Source organism: Pinus tabuliformis, chromosome 1_2 (genome assembly GCF_031772625.1).
Source record: "Pinus tabuliformis cultivar Carrire ecotype Pingquan chromosome 1_2, CPIR1, whole genome shotgun sequence".
Lineage (NCBI taxonomy): Eukaryota > Viridiplantae > Streptophyta > Pinopsida > Pinales > Pinaceae > Pinus > Pinus tabuliformis.
The window spans coordinates 996,313,298-996,329,719 of record NC_142298.1 but is presented as its reverse complement, the minus strand read 5'-3'; the positions used below and the strand labels follow the sequence as shown (position 1 = coordinate 996,329,719).

The 16,422-nt window shown below is 38.4% G+C and overlaps 1 protein-coding gene across 1 annotated transcript in view; it reads right to left on the bottom strand.

The window, feature by feature from the left end:
* PRMT10 (protein arginine methyltransferase 10) overlaps positions 1 to 16,422 on the bottom strand; it is a 98,608-nt gene that overhangs the window by 11,712 nt on the left and 70,474 nt on the right. The gene's annotated exons all lie outside the window — the stretch shown is intronic.

The window sequence follows — 16,422 nt, the reverse complement described above, 5'->3', positions numbered from 1 at the left end:
TGTCAAAAAGGTATGATCATTGATGTGAATCATGTACCAACTTTAAGTGCTAATTAGTGGTTTGTACCCAATTAACCCAGACTAGCAAGAAGGTTAAATTTTGGCCAATTCATTGTTAAATTTCTTGCAAACCTAGCACTTGGCACTTAATTCCTAGTAGTGTTAACAAATGTACCGATTAAATACATAACTAAGTTTGTTATCACAATAAAATTCAACAGAAGCAAATCCAATGATCTCAATCACAATGATACAACAGGTATTTCCCAATCATAGTTTTTCATTAATAATCCAAACTTACATGGGCGACCATCCCAAAAAAATGGCCCAACTAAGAAAATACAAAATAAACCTATATCTGATCCAACAGATTTGCCCTAGACTAGTGCTCAATCTTCTCTACAGATTTGGATCTTCAGCCTCTCTGTACTCTCTTGCCCCAACACACTGCTCACTCAGATGCCTCTCTCAATCTTGTGTTGTAGTGTGTATTTTTCCTCTCCTTAGCCTTGCTTTTATAACTTTACATTGAACTAAATCCCTAACCCTAACCCTAATCTCCAAAGTGATTAATGGTCGAGAATAGATCTCGCCTCACTTGAGATAAGCAGCTAGGATTAAAAATAATCACTAAAGCAAATTATTTACTTTTCCTAAGTTTCTTTTAGCTCAATAAGCCAACATAATAATATGTATTTTTTCCTAAGTTAGACTTAGGCTAAGTTACATTAGCAATCTTGCTCACACTAGAGCAAGTACCTAAGGAGACTATGGGTGACTTCTGCACGCCTAGACACAAGGCCTGTTCAGAAGTACCTACCCAAACTACAAACGTCAACACTCCCTCTTACTAATGGAGGTACTTTTATCACCTAGCACTAGCTTTGATTCTAGACTTGTATCCCCTGCCATGGTTGCTCCCTCTAAACTGGAACACTTCCCTGCTATCATCCTCAAAGTCTGCTCCCCATGAACTTGTTCCTAGAATCATCTTGCTTCCTGAACACCCTATAAGGTCATCTCATACCAAGAGACCTTCTTAACAGATTGGGAGGAATCTGTCGACTACTCCTCCCTTCCAGAACTTGAAGGCTAGCTCCCTCTGAGTTGCTCAACCTTCAAAGCTTCCTGCTCCCTGTTCTTTGTCACCACTCTGCGTCCAATTGTTGCTCAAATAGGCTGACCCTTTACCCTATATACGTTGCTCTCTCTAAATCCAACGACATGGCCAACATCTGACCTAGATCCCTTGGGTCTAATCAGTGCTTGTCCATCCTAGAATGCCACACAAAAACCCTTCTTACCAATCATTAAGAATGAGAGCAAATTCCACCTAAGTCCCAACACCCATAGTGCATCACGTTCTCTTGTTCTAAGTCCATCTAGCACTAATGTGGGTCTATCTCAGTCCTATGAGACACTCACGAAAGCCCCTACCAATTCCCTATCTAGTAAGGTCTCCCTCTCTCCCTTTGATGGTTTACACCTGTCAGTCCTATTAGTTGTTGGTATTATCCTTCGTACCTGTTGTTGGCCACTACCAGCTCTGCCAACAAAACTTGGCTCATGTTTGTCGCAACAAATCCCCTGCCCAGCAACTTCTTACTAACCTTACTAACCGCAACATCCTACAACTACTTGATCATGCCTGACGCAACACTCTTCTCGTGACACAATCCTCAACACTGCTTTGTGGCACGACCTACTACGATTGCTCCTTGTTGTCAATCATTCTCCTCCTTGGCAGTTTGCGGACTATCCTCTTCCACCTGCCCTGACATTTGATGGTTGTACGCAGCTGCACCCACACACCTAATTGCTCTTGCACGCTGCAATCTATGCCATGTGCTCCACCCACAGCTGGACTAGTTGCTCTAACATCTCTAGCACCCACTGACACTTTGAATGACCTTCGCTCGACTATGCCAACCTGCGACCATTCTCGATCTTGCTAGCTCTACCACTACCTACAATCAATCGTCCTGTGTGTGGCTATTGGTCATGCACCACTAATGTTGATGGCAAAGGCCTTATCGATGACTCATCAAAACCTATCCTCCAAAAGTCTCTTCTTCTATACTTTTTCCAAATGTCATCATCACTGATTTATGGAATTGAAATTGGTGTAGGAGATTTACCATTTAGGATTAGATATTATGTAATGTCTCCTCTATTTGGTCTCTCTTCTTTTATAGTTGTACTAAAGATCCCCCGCCAGCTTATGGAATCGCATTGGCTTTAGATATAGCATGTGGCCCCTATTCAACATTAAGGGGAATGTGAATCTTGTGATATAATGCCTTCTATTTGTGGCCCCATGTACAAATTAACAAGAAACATTGAAAATAGGGGTGTGAATTTCATTTCCATCCATAGCCAACCTTTTAGTGAGTAGGTTATCTATATGCCCACTCTCCATTATATTTTGGTGTGCTCTATTAAATTTCCATGGAACTCTACAACTAATTAGATGAATAACTAAAAACTGAAATCTAGTTTACTTTCACCAAGATATAGAGTTTCATAACAATTCATAAGCAGCAGAATAGAAAAACACAAAGATAAAAATACACGCACAAATTGACACTTTTATACTCTCAGGAAACACAACATGGAAAACCTGCTTGCTTGATGTGCCTATTTTATTGATTGTCTTGGAGCAATTAAATCTATTACAAAGCAATTTGTCTCTCTTGACAAAAGCATTCTACTTTTCACACCAATCTCATCCGATACAATTGATCTTGGCCTACCTTGATCACTCCTTGATCTCAGTTTCTACACACAATTGATCCTTTGCTGCCTCCACTTGCTCTACAAACCCTGCTGGCTTGCTTCAATTCTACCCCTCCTTCCTTGCACACTTAGCCTCCTTATTCCTTACATTGATCTCCTATTTCCTAGCGCATTTCTACACCTATTTCTTAGCACACTTGATCTCCTATATTTTAGGATTCGAGCTCCACACAACCCGCACACAACCAATTCTCCTAAACTCTAGCGCACTTGTTGCTCCTATTCTTTAGGACACAATTCCTAAGCTCCACAATCAAGGTGCCCTCACACTAACTCGTGAGCTTTGTCTTATCACAAACCTTTGTGCACAAAATAATTGTGATTTACATGTTCCTTCATCCTCTCTTTATAGGTGAACTTCGATCCATGCAAGGAGGCCTAGCTTAATTTAGAACTCCAAATTTTATAGTGAGCTAACTGAGATTGTTACTCGTTCTCCTTCCAATCATCATTGGAGTTGTTAAGTTGTGCTCTCTCCAATCAACACTGGAGATTTAACTATCTCTCCCTTCAATCAAGACTAAAGACTAAATCGCTCTAACTAAACTGCTAACTACCACCTTGTTCTCTAGTCAAAACGATGAAGACTCCACTTAACTGAAGTTCCAACCCTACATATGCTAACTTGATGATTATTCCAGTAAACTAGCAATAACTCATTATAACTGAAGTCTAACTCATGAGGCCAACTCGAGGTCTTCAATGGCTAGGGCACAAGCCAAAAGACCTTGCTCGCTACATTTTCAACATGCTCGACCTTAAACTTACTTGGGTATTTTCATCCATGGTCAACCATTTATTGATTTGGGTATCTATACACCCACCCTCACTTCTATTTCGGCATGCTTGACATTGGTTGGGTATATCTATACACGCATTGTCACTTGTATTTTAGCCATAAGTAACCTTATATTGAATAAGGTATTTATCCACCCACTCTCGCTTGTATTTCAACCAAACTAACCTTACATTGAGTTGGGTATCTATGCGATCAAGTTGTCGCTTAACATTATCAGTGTTGGAAGATTCAAGAAAGATCACATCTCTGGATATTGTAAACTTCTTCTTAACTTCATCATAGAGACGGTATGCTTTGGAGGTATCTGAGTATCCCAAAAAGATACAGTTGCAACTCCTTGAACTGAGTTTGTTTCTTTGTTCTTTAGGTATCAATGCATAACAGGTGGAACCAAAGGCCCTGAGATGTCTCACCGAATGAATGTGGCCATACACATTTCATAAGGAGTCTTGTTTTTCAGAGCATGAGATGGACACCTATTCTTTATATACACAACACATAGTGTTGAAGTGTGTAACTAGGTTCGGTCTTCATAAATATGAAATGCACTCTTAATTCTTGTATATTGTAAAAATAAAAGAAAATTTATTATTATTTTTGTAGCATGTGTTTCATGCTCAAGGTCTTTTTAGTTAGAGGTCAAGCACCCATTGAGTGCTTCTAGGGTTTTTTTCTAGTGTCAAGAAGTCAATAGAGTCATTGTCATATGAAGAAGACCCCATTCGGCACATTGTATCATGTCAAAAGAATTATTTTTTGTATTTAAAATAGTTAAAATACCCTCCAAGACCAAGTCGGCCTGGCAGCTAAGAAGTCAGCCTCATTAGGGCATGTCGTCCTCCTTGAAAGCCTATATATATGAGGGAACTCAACCTCACTTCTCATCATCCAAGCGAAGGAGAATAAAAATAAAGGCAAGCGAAGAAGGATAGAAGAACGAAGGACGAATTTGTTGGGCTATTTCTCTCACTCTCTCGTGCGAAAGAAAGGCTAGGGTTTTACAGCTGCACGGTAGAAGTTGTGAAAGTTACAAAAAGAAGGTTGAGGAAGGGACTTGTTAAACACACATGGGCAACAAGAAATATGAAAGATAAAACATGACAATACATTTTTATTAACAATTGATAAACATTTATAGTACATTGTTGTGACCATTGGGTTTCACATCCCAAAGTCTCTTGGACTCCTTTTGTCCATTCGGCTTCCACACTAACCCATTGAGGATTAGGTGTCCAACATTCCCCCCCTTAATCCGAAGGGTTATGTATGTGTCCAAGAAGAAAGCTGTAATACAAAATGTGCAAAAATGCATGACAGCACTAGACTGAATGTGCTCTCTGAAATGTTGGTATAAAGGGTGGTGGTTTAAGGATGACCACCAACACTGGAATGCTTAGTGCAATTCCCAGAACTCTTCCAAAACTGGCAAGAAGCTGAAGTCTTTTGCTAGAGGAAGTGCTCCTATTGTTTTGAAGAGGGAAACCTTCAACCATGAAAGGGAGGTCTCACCCCGCATAAAAGGGAGAACTTCAACCTAAAAAGGGAAGTCTCAACCTGTGATGGTTTAAGGATGACCAACAACTCTAGAATGCTTAATGCAATTCCTAGAACTCTTCCAAATCTGGCAAGAAGCTGGTGTCTTCTGCTAGAGGAAGTGTCCTCAATTTTGTTCCTGGAATTCTTCCGAAACTGGCAAGAAGCTGAAGTCTTCTGCTAGAGGAAGTGTCCCAGATTGCCAACTGAAGGCATGCTTACGGGCATCTTTGTCTCTGGCTACAACTCTGAAACTGATGTGGCAGGTTGTGGCTCAGGCTCGCTTGATGTGACTTTGAAGCTTGTAGATGACCATCATTTCCCCCCCCTGTCAGATACAAGGTGAAATGATGGAGAAAATTCAACTGCAAGACTGTTCAATACTCTGAAACAAGTTCTGACATGTGTTTGGAATATCTTCTTGGTTGTTGATGCCCATTGCCAAGAAGTAATCCATCCAAGATGAATCTTTGTTCTTGCAGGACGTTTATTTCTGAAGCATCTGTGTGAAGAATGACTGGTTTTATGATAGTGCTTACATGGATGAAGATCAAAACAGTGATCTTTCAAATGGCCAACTCGGTCACAGTGTTGGCATTTCACGATCTGTTGTTGTTGTTGTTGTTGTGGAAGAAGGGCAGAATCTGGAACAGCTGGAGATGAACTGTCATGAGGAGCAGGTGAACTGTCATGAATGAATCCAGCACTCTGAAACTGAATGGGCTTGGAGTAGTCTAGAATATGAAAGGACAAGTCCTTGTCATATACAAGACCAGTTCTGTGCTTGTTGTGGACAAGCTGTTCCCAAGGTCTGATAATGGGCTTGGGAATCGCACACTGAGTTTCTGCATCTGCATGTACAACTGCTGCTTTATGGGGTACTAAATCTGAATGAACTGTAACATTATTGTCTCGCTGTTTATGGAAGTCTGTTTCAATCTTCTGAAAAGAAACAGGTTCAGAATGATGACTCCACTGCTGTAATTCTTCCTGCTGTAGCTTTGTCTCAAGCTGCGAAAACTCAATATGTTCTTGTGCATATTGTAGACATGTCTGAATTTCTGGAGGAGAGCATTGGTTTACAAAGGCCACAGAAACAGGTGGCTCACACTTGAGCAGGGCAGGAGATCGCCCGCTTTGATACCATGTTAAACACACATGGGCAACAAGAAATATGAAAGATAAAACATGACAATACATTTTTATTAACAACTCATATACATTTATAGTACATTGTTGTGACTGTTGGGTTTCACATCCCAAGGTCTCATGGACTCCTTTTGTCCATTCGGCTTCCACACTAATCCATTGAGGATTAGGTGTCCAACAAGACTCTTAGGTCAACCTTCCTCAACTAGGTGACCTAAGAAGCCTTGGAAGCCCTTAAATTACTCACACGTGTGAAAGCAGTAATTGTTGCAGGGGTCGAAAATTTCAAACCTACAGTGGAGGCCAAAATTTTGTAGTTGGGAGTTGAAGTTGTGCAACTCGAAGAGGTTTGACTAGGTTTGACTTGGATAGAAGAAGCATATCATCAAGAAGGTTTCACTTGGTCTTGGAAGGGTAGTGGTCTTGGTCTAGAGGTCTTGGAATTCGTCATTTGAAGAATTTATAAGAAGAGAAGAGATTTGTGGGTTTTCACCTCAAGGGGAGATGTTTAAGCCCTGACTTATAGTGTTGAAAAGTGTAACTAGGTTCGATCTTCATAATGACGTGTAATTGTGATTTTATGTAATTAATAAAAAGAATAAAAATAAAATTACTATTGTAATGCTTGTCTCATGAGTTTCATGAGAAAGGAATTTTATTTTAGTGATGGCTCACATTGTGAGCCTTTAGGATTTGTCATCTAGTCGTAAAAGTCAATTTGAGTCTATGTCATGTATGAAGGACCCTTCTTGGGCATGTTACATATTTATATAAGTCCTTAAATAAGTTAGAAAGCCCTCTGACCAAGAAAAAGTATCTTCTTCAAGTAGCTTCAAGATGGAATAAAATATCTTCACTAAAGGACATGTCGGCTCACCCTCTCTCAAGTCGGCTTATTATGAGGCTACAACAACTATAAATAGGGCAGCACGACCACATTTCATAGCAGAAATTTCGGTCAAGGTCTGAAGTCAGTAAGTAGTGCGAAGATCATCGAAAGGGAGTCTTATGGTCAACGAAAAGAAGGCAAGAAAGATCGAAGTACCCCACATTGTTTTGGGTTTGTTTTGAGGGCTGAAGTTATCCATACATGCAAGGAATCGTTGTTGTCCAAACCGCAAAAAGAAGTCGAAGTCTAACAATCAGATTTGAGCACAAATCAAAAGAAGACAAGGGTGTATCTCTAGCCGAGTTACCAAAGGAACTCCCTCTAACATGAAGGGAATCAAATCATAAAGGGAAGGTTTTATGAATGAATTAGGGTTTCTAAATTATGGTCAACAATTGCAGACCTAATTCAAGGAGGTTGAAACTTTGAAGCAAAAGAAAGTCGCAGTTGAAGAGGAGCCTAGAGGAAGAAAGGAGCAAAAGATTGACTATCATTGACTAAGGATCTCATAAAAGGAACTTGTATCTTGGTCTTGGAGTGGCAAATAGGTCAAGGTTCTTGATCTTGGTATTCGTCAATTGGAATCTCTATAAGAAGAAGAATTTGTTCGGGTTTTCCTCTCAAGAAGGAGAGGTTTTGGCCCTAGCTGATAGCATATATTTTGTGTCTCTTATCGCTTTATGGTTTATGCATTGGAAGTCGTTTGATGAAAAAGAACACTCATAATCTAAGTAAAGGAAGATCATAATTTAAGAAAGTAAAAACCATTCACAAGCAGTTACTAATCAAAGAGAAATCACTTAATCTCTATGCCCTATATTTCTCAACATGGTATCAGAGCTAAGGTGACTAAGTCAAGGAAGGGCATCTTATCAAGGGACACTCAAGGATCAAATCTCAAGGAAGGCATCAAAGCGAAGATCAACTTGAAGTCAAAGGAAGCATCATACCCCTACATCAAAGAAGTCTACAAAGAAATATTGGGATCATCATCAAGAAAAGAAGGCAAAAACCCTAGATCTACTCAAGTTGAAGAAATCTGTGAATCAAGTTAAAGTGTTTTGAAAGACTATTCATCCCAACGAAGCAAGATCAAAAGGCGATGTCATCTCACTCTTTGTGGGATCAAGGATCATTCTTGAAGAAAACTATGTTCATCAAGGAGAAGTTTTCTATCCTCTATATCATCATCAACATCAAGGAAGCAACAAGAAGAAAAAGCATCCTATCAAGTATATTTATGTCCACATCTGAATCTGTCAAAATGTCTTTTCGCAAGGAAAGCAACAAATTGGTTGGGGCTTCAAACTATCTTGCATGGAAGAAAAGGATAGATTTGAATCTCATTGAAAATGAGGTTATGGAACATGTCAAAGGATCTATCACTAAACCAAGAAAGGAAGATGCTCAAGCTCTTGCAAAGTATATGAAAGAGGAAGTTAGGGCTCAAAGAATTCTCATAGAATCAATCAAAGATACCCTCATCCCATATATATCCAAACTCAAAACTTCAAAAGAAATATATGACAAACTGGTAGAGTTGTATTTTGTAAGCATCGCTGGAGAAGTCATCTCATTAAGGCAATAACTCTACAAGCTAAAGATGTCAAGGGAAGATGGAATAGCCTCATATTTTATGAGGATATCTCAAATCTGTGATCAACTACAAAGATCTAGGAGAAGTCACGTATGATAGAGAAATGGCTACAGTGGTACTAAATGCACTACCAGAGGAGTGGGGTAACTTTACTTCAAGCATTTATGGGAAGAAAGAAACTACTCCATTCCAAGATCTATGGTCATTGTGCACGATTGAAGAATCTAGACTAAAGGCCAAATCTAATGTGGGAACAGGCGAGCAAAATCAAACTTATGCTTCGATGACAAGAAGAAAGGGAAAATTTGGAAATTCTGGTTCTCAAAAAAAGAAAAGGGACATCTCTAAGATTCAATGTTATGGGTGTCAAGAATATGGACACTACAAAAGAGATTGTCCTAAGATCAAGAAGGGCAATAACAAAAGAGGAAGAGAAGATCATATCATTGAAGAAGTAGAGGAAGATGAAAAGAAGAAGCCCAACATAGAGGAAGTAAGAGATCTCTACTATGACTAAGATAGTCTTCCTCGTCTATGTTCTTTTCAAGTTCCTAAGTATTTTGTTCTAAGATATGGTCGTCATGATTCACTAAGAAAAATGACGAGATGCACCAAGGCATCATAGAAGCATTGAAAGCAAGAGCTCGGGACATCATCATAGAGAAGTACGAAAGATGGTTAGAATCTATGGAAATCAAGGATATAGCTCTTGGGAATCCCATTGGAAACATAAATGGCAAGGTCATCTCGTATAAGGTTCACCATACATCTAACAAAAGGAAACATCTGTTGATGGGGATACTTCAGAGCCTCGAGATTCTTTGATGGTATCTTCATTGAAAGGTTCACCGATCATGAGGGGAAGAAAGCGTTTCATCAAGAATTCAAAACTTGTGGAATTCATGTGATGATGGTATGATGACATAAAAGTGGCAAAGCAATGGATTGAAGGTTTTTCAATCCAGGGAGATGCTACAGGAAGTCTAGATGACCCAACGGAAAATGAGGTATGTATGCTTATATTCAATATCATATGGTTGCAAGTAACATGGATCAATGCTCTATCTTGAGAGCATAATCAAAAGGAAGGATCTCCTCCCTTAAAGGAATGCAGGAATGCATGGTCACACATTCACTAGATGAAATCAACATAATATGTCCTCATATGAAGTATGAGGTGGTTGACATTAATTGGAGGAACTCTGATTGGAAGTTCCTGAGAATGAAATGTGTGAAGAAAGGAAGGAAGAGATCGTGGATATGCAACCATGGAAAAAGGCAATCAACATCCATAGACCAAGAATATTTGACTAGGATATCTCCATGAAAGATATGAAGATTCGAATGGAATCCAGAAAAAAACGATACCCTTGACAATATATATATATATATATATATATATATATATATATCTTTGGGAGATGTGTCAATATGTATGCAGGACGTTGATACAAACTAGAAGATGCTATGATGAAAGACCATCACAAGGGTAATTTTGATTTTAATGTTCATTCCTTTATTTTTGAAAAAATATCTAGATGGGTTTATGCAGGGTTGCCAAGGGAAGATTTATGGATATCTTCCACCACTGATGCCCTTGCAGTAGGATGAAAGATCCTTCAGGAAACGTGGCATGAAGAAGGCAACATGGCATGAAGGAAGAACAGATATGAACAAATGAATCACTTTCCGATGATGACATGACTGACTCATGGATGAAAGTGATGGATGGTTTGTGCACTATGAAGAAGTCCCAAAACATGAAGACTCCTAAATAACGAAAAGAAGTTCATGATATCGTGAGGAGTTCTTCAAGCAGTTGATTGTCCCTTCATCTCCACCTGAGGAGTTGTTGTAGGTCCCTAATTCAGAGAGGCCTGGAAACAAGTTTTCTTACTTGGAAGAAACTTGGAAGCAAAAATTCTTAAGCTAAGAGGGAGTTTAAGTACATTCCTTCCATAGGAATGAGTACATTCCTTTATTGGAATAAATCTAAGTTACCAGGATTCGGATACGGATACGGATCCGGATACGGATCCGGATCCGCTAGTTTTTTGAAAATCTAAGATCCGGATACGGCAAGGATACGTCACGTACAATATATATATATATATATATATATATATATATATATATATATTTAAACTTTTAAAAAACACCTTAAAGCTAAAAAATCAAATACTCCATGAAACCATCAAACATTTTTAGAACATTGAATGATAAAATCATAAATATGAAGATTAAAACATTGAAATGGTGCATCGTCCCTCATACAAAGACTAAAGTAACAAAAAGGTCCAAGGATCATGATTCATAATATCATGAATGATAATAGTAAATACATTTACATATCCTCAAATGGATCTATATCTTCTGCATATTGCAACTCTACATCATGAATAGATGATGGGGGTCCTGGAATGTAGGAAGTTGCATCAGTAGGCTGGACTGGTGGTGGAACAATATCCTCAAGTAGGTTGAGGTGAGTCATGGCATTCAGTGTCAGGTTCAAGTCAGAGATCTCAGGCTCCACATCCCACATCCTGCTCGGACCTTTTTTATACTCTGGTTCAACATGTGATAGAAGACGAAGGTTGGAATGAACATAAACAAGGTCCTCAGCCTTTGCCGCTCCCAACCTGTTTCGCTTCACTGAATGGATGAAGCCATATGTACTCCAATTCCTCTCAGCTGATGAGGAACTAGCAAACTGTGATAACAACCTAGTGGCTAGAGTAGACAGATGAATGCTATCCCCACCATGGAAGCCCCACCAAGTAATAGGATCAAGATGTCCTCGATCATCCATAGCTACTGGATCTGAAAAGCTACCAGTAGACTGTACAAACCCTCCAAATTCTTGGCAGACTTCCATTGCAACTCCCATATCTCTATAAATTTTCTTCAAGGCCGTCTTGTATCCTTGTACCACTTCAGAATCTTTGTTTGGTGCTGCTCTACCAGGTAAAGACAAAATTTTAGAATGATAGTATTTAGGGTGCAATGCATATGCCAGAAGGTGTAATGGCGTGGTCATTTTGTTCCACCTTTCCGTAACTATGTCCTTCACTAAATAATAGAATGTTTCATGAGGGTCCTTTTCACTTGCCCTGATAATTTCCCTTATCCTCTCCAACATACTATCAATGTTTTCATAAACTTCCCCCAAGCAAGGTGTATCTGTATCTAATGCCCTGATCAAGGTCAAGATTGGTTCAATGAACCGTAGAAGATATTGAACCTTGTCCCACCATGCATCATCAAGAATGATGGACTTGATTTTTTGCCCTCTATCAGAAGTGGAAGTCCTCCATGATTCCCAAAGAGGGTCAATGACCATTGCTTGTAGTGCTTGTCTCACCTCCACAAGTCTCTTTATGACAAGAGTGTGGGAGGCAAAACGAGTTTCAGCAACCTATAAGTTTCAAAAGGCCAAATCTCAAATGATAAACCATATATAAATTTGTAATTAAAAATAAGAATTTCATTATTTCTAATACAAATAGTAATGATCAAAAAAATTACCTTCAGTAGCTCCAACTTTGCAAAACCCCGATAAATGGCTTGGGACATTGAATGATTTGTTATGAACATTTGGATTTCTTTTGATGCTTGGATTTCTTTTGATGCTACATATATTTCATTAATCCATTCAATCTCACCAATCTTGGCAAGCATAAGGTTCAATGAATGGACTGCACATGGAGTCCAAAAGATGTGATCATATCGACCCTCCACAATCAAACCTGCAGCTTTACAAACCTGTGCGTTGTCCGTAATGACTTGGACAACATTATGTGGCCCCACACTTTCTATTGCATCAATAAGAATTGTGGATATGAAAGATGCATCTTTCTCTATTCCACTGCAATCAACAGCCTTCAAAAACATTGCCCCTTGGGGGCATACTGCAACAACATTAATTAATGGGCGGTTTCTTTGGTCTCTCCATCCATCAGAAATGATGGACACCCCTGTTTCTGCCCATGTATCCCGGATTGCCTGTAGCTGTCTATCCACGGATTGCCTTTCTGATGCCAACAAGGTAGTGCGGACCTTTTCATATCCAGGGCTTTTGTACCCTTTCGGCGCTTCATTAACTGCCTTAATCATTTGTTGCCAGTAAGGGGAACGCACCAAATTGAATGCTAGCCCATTTGCATAGATGCAACGAGCTACGTGTTCATCAGCGATGTCTCTACCTTGATTATTGAAACATGCTTCAAGAGGGCCTAGAGTGGCCCTTTTATTAGATGTAGCAGCAGGCCTAGATGGCAATGGAGGCCTAGTTGTAGAACTTTGCACAGGGTGTTTTCCCTTAGCAAGTTTCCTATCAGCAGCTTCTTGCAAAGATGCATAGAATTTCATTTTTCCAGGACTCAAACCTTGGCCAGGTTTTCCATTTGCATCTTTTGGCCCAGTGCATACTTGCACCCCTGTGTTAGTTTGACCGGTGAGATGGGCCTTCACTCTAGTATATGAGCCATTTTTTATATCTTGGCATTCATTGCACTTCCATTTAAATGAACCACCTCCGGGATTTTTTCCAATAATCTCCACATACTGCCATAGAGGAGATTTTGGATCTGTTTTGATGATTTCCCCTTCACTATGCTCATGATGTGAATCTTGTGATGGTTCCATTATGATAATAATATAGACTCTATTGGTTACTTGCAAGTTGCCACTGCATTTAAAAGTCAAGTTATAATATATTAATATTATGATTATCCATAAACAATTAAAAATTAAATTGTAAAATTAAATACATTAAAAAAAAATAAATTTAAATTTTAAATACATTTTAAAAATTTGAATAACATATATTAAATATTAATATAACTATTAACTGTTATTATAATTTATTATGTTATATAAGTTATAACATATATAATTATATTATATAACATATATATATATATAAATATTAAATAATATATATAACTGTTAAATATTAAATAATATATATAACTGTATAATATATATAACTGTTATAAATATAATTATTTACAATTATACTGGTTTATAATTATTTACTTTCTCATGTTTATATATATAACTGTATAATATATATAACTGTTATTTAATATATATAAATATTAAATAATATATATAACTGTATAATATATATAACTATATATATATATATATATAAATATTAAATAATATATATAACATAATCTTAAATAACATATACGAAATGGTTTAAACCGATATATATATATATATAAGCCGGATCCCATCCACTTTTGGGTTTATCGAAACGACGAAACCATAATGCAGTTTTTAACTTTCTGGGTTTATCGAAACCATAATGCAGGGTTTATCGAAACCATAACGTATATAACCATATAACTATTATAACTATTATAACATATATAACATGTATTATATATAACTGTTATTAAACATTAATATAATAATATATTAATATTACATTACAATGTTACATTAACATATATTAAACCGAACCGTAAACGTTTACCTGGTTAACGCGGAAGCCTGAAACCCTCGGCGTGACCGACTGTGCCCACAATGTGTGCTGCGTGCACGGAACCAGCAGCAGTGAATGGTGCTGCGTGCAGTGGGGCCGGCGGTAAGCCCGCAACGCAAAAGTCCTGTGCAGGAGGGGCCGACGGTGAGCACTGAGCCCAGAACGAATGGCGACAAAACAAAAGGGTCAAAGCAGACAGAGCAACGCAGAGTCCGACAAAACTAAAAGTAATGTTTTAATATATCGGGACCACAAAATATCTAACCTTAAAACCTAGAAAATATCTGCGTTTTAACTTTTTCGGCCACCTATCACCGCTTCCGGCAGCCACCGTCCGGATCCGTATCCAAAATCCGCTTGCCGTTTCCAAAACCCGCGTTTTTAAAAATATACGTATTTTAAGCGTATTTGGGAGTATCCGTATCCGGATCCGGTTCAGATCCATGGATCCGGCAATACTCCACTTGCCTGAGCCGGATCCGGTAACATAGGAATAAATATGTCCTCCCTAATTAAGAGGGAGAGATAGACACATCATTTTTGTCTTCACTTGGGAAGACAGAATGGAGGATTGGGTAAACATCTAGCATCTGATGCTCTTTGAGGACTAGGATTTCAAGATAAAATAGTCCTAGTGGAACACACCCAAAGAACCCAGGTGGGGTATGTTCCGAGAGAGACAATGATGAGGGTGTTTATACATCATTGATCTCGCCAGCATTGTGCTCATATCTCGTGGAGAGATAACACTGTTAGTCAAGGCCTTGCTATGTGAGAACGTTGGTTGATATAATGCTATACAGATGGGTTAACAATCTGACTCTTCTTATGAAAAAATCTTCAGATTGAGAATGACCAAGTACCATTATGAATACCTCCCTAGTTAATAAGAGGGAGGGTTGAAAAGTGTAACTAGGTTCGATCTTCATAATGATATGTGTAATTGTGATTTTATGTAATTGATGAAAAAAGAAAAGTAAAATTATTATTGTGATACTTGTCTCATGGGTTTCATGAGCAAGGAATTTTATTTTAGTGATGGCTCCCATTGTGAGCTTTTAGGATTTGTCATCTAGTCATAAAAGTCAATTTGAGTCTATTTCATGTATGAAGGACCCTTCTTGGGTATGTTACATATTTACATAAGTCCTTAAATAAGTTAGAAAGCCCTCCAAGACCAAGCAAAAGTATCTTCTTCAAGTTGGCTTCAAGATGGAATAAAAGATCTTAACTAAAGGACATGTCGGCTCACCCTCTCTCAAATCGGATTATTATGATGCTACAGCAACTATAAATAAGCCAGCACATCCACATTTCAGACTAGAAATATCGGTGAAGTTCTGAAGTCAGTATGTTGTGCCAAGATCAGCGAAAGGTAGTCTTATGATCAGCGAAAAGAAGGGACGAAAGATCGAAGTACCTAGCATTGTTTTGGGTTTCTTTTGAGGGCTGAAGTTATCCATACGTGCAAGGAATCACTGTTGTCCGAACTGCAGAAAGAAGTTGAAGTTTGACAATCAAATTTGAGGACAAATCAAGAGAAGACAAGAGTGTATTTCTAGCCGAGTTACCAAGGAAAGGAACTCCCTCTAAAGCGAAGGGAATCAAGTCATAAAGGGAAGGTCTTATGAATGAATTAGGGTCAACAATTGCAGACTTAATTCAAGGAGGTCAAAAGTCTGAAGCAGAAGGAAGCCAAACCTGAAGAGGAACCGTGAGGAAGGAAGGAGCAGAAGGTTGGCTATCGTTGACTAAGGATGGCATCAAGGGAACTTGTGTCTTGGTCTTGGAGTTGTAAATAGGTCAAGGGTCTTGGTCTTGGTATTCATCAATTGGAATCTCTATAAGAAGAAGAATTTGTTCAAGTTTTCCTCTCAAGAAAGAGAGGTTTTGGCTCTAGATAATAGCCTATATTTTGTGTCTCTTGTCTCTTTATGGTTTATGCATTGGTAGTTGTTTGATGAAAACGAACACTAATAATCTAAGTAAAGGAGGATCCTAATCTAAGAAAGTAAAAAGCATTCACAAGCAGTTACTAATCAAAGAGAAATCACTTAATCTCTATGTCCTATATTTCTCAACATGCGGCGTATATCCTGCGTTCTTGTGTATTGTTGATCTTCTTGTTTTGGTAGTTATTTGATGATAACAATAACATAATAATA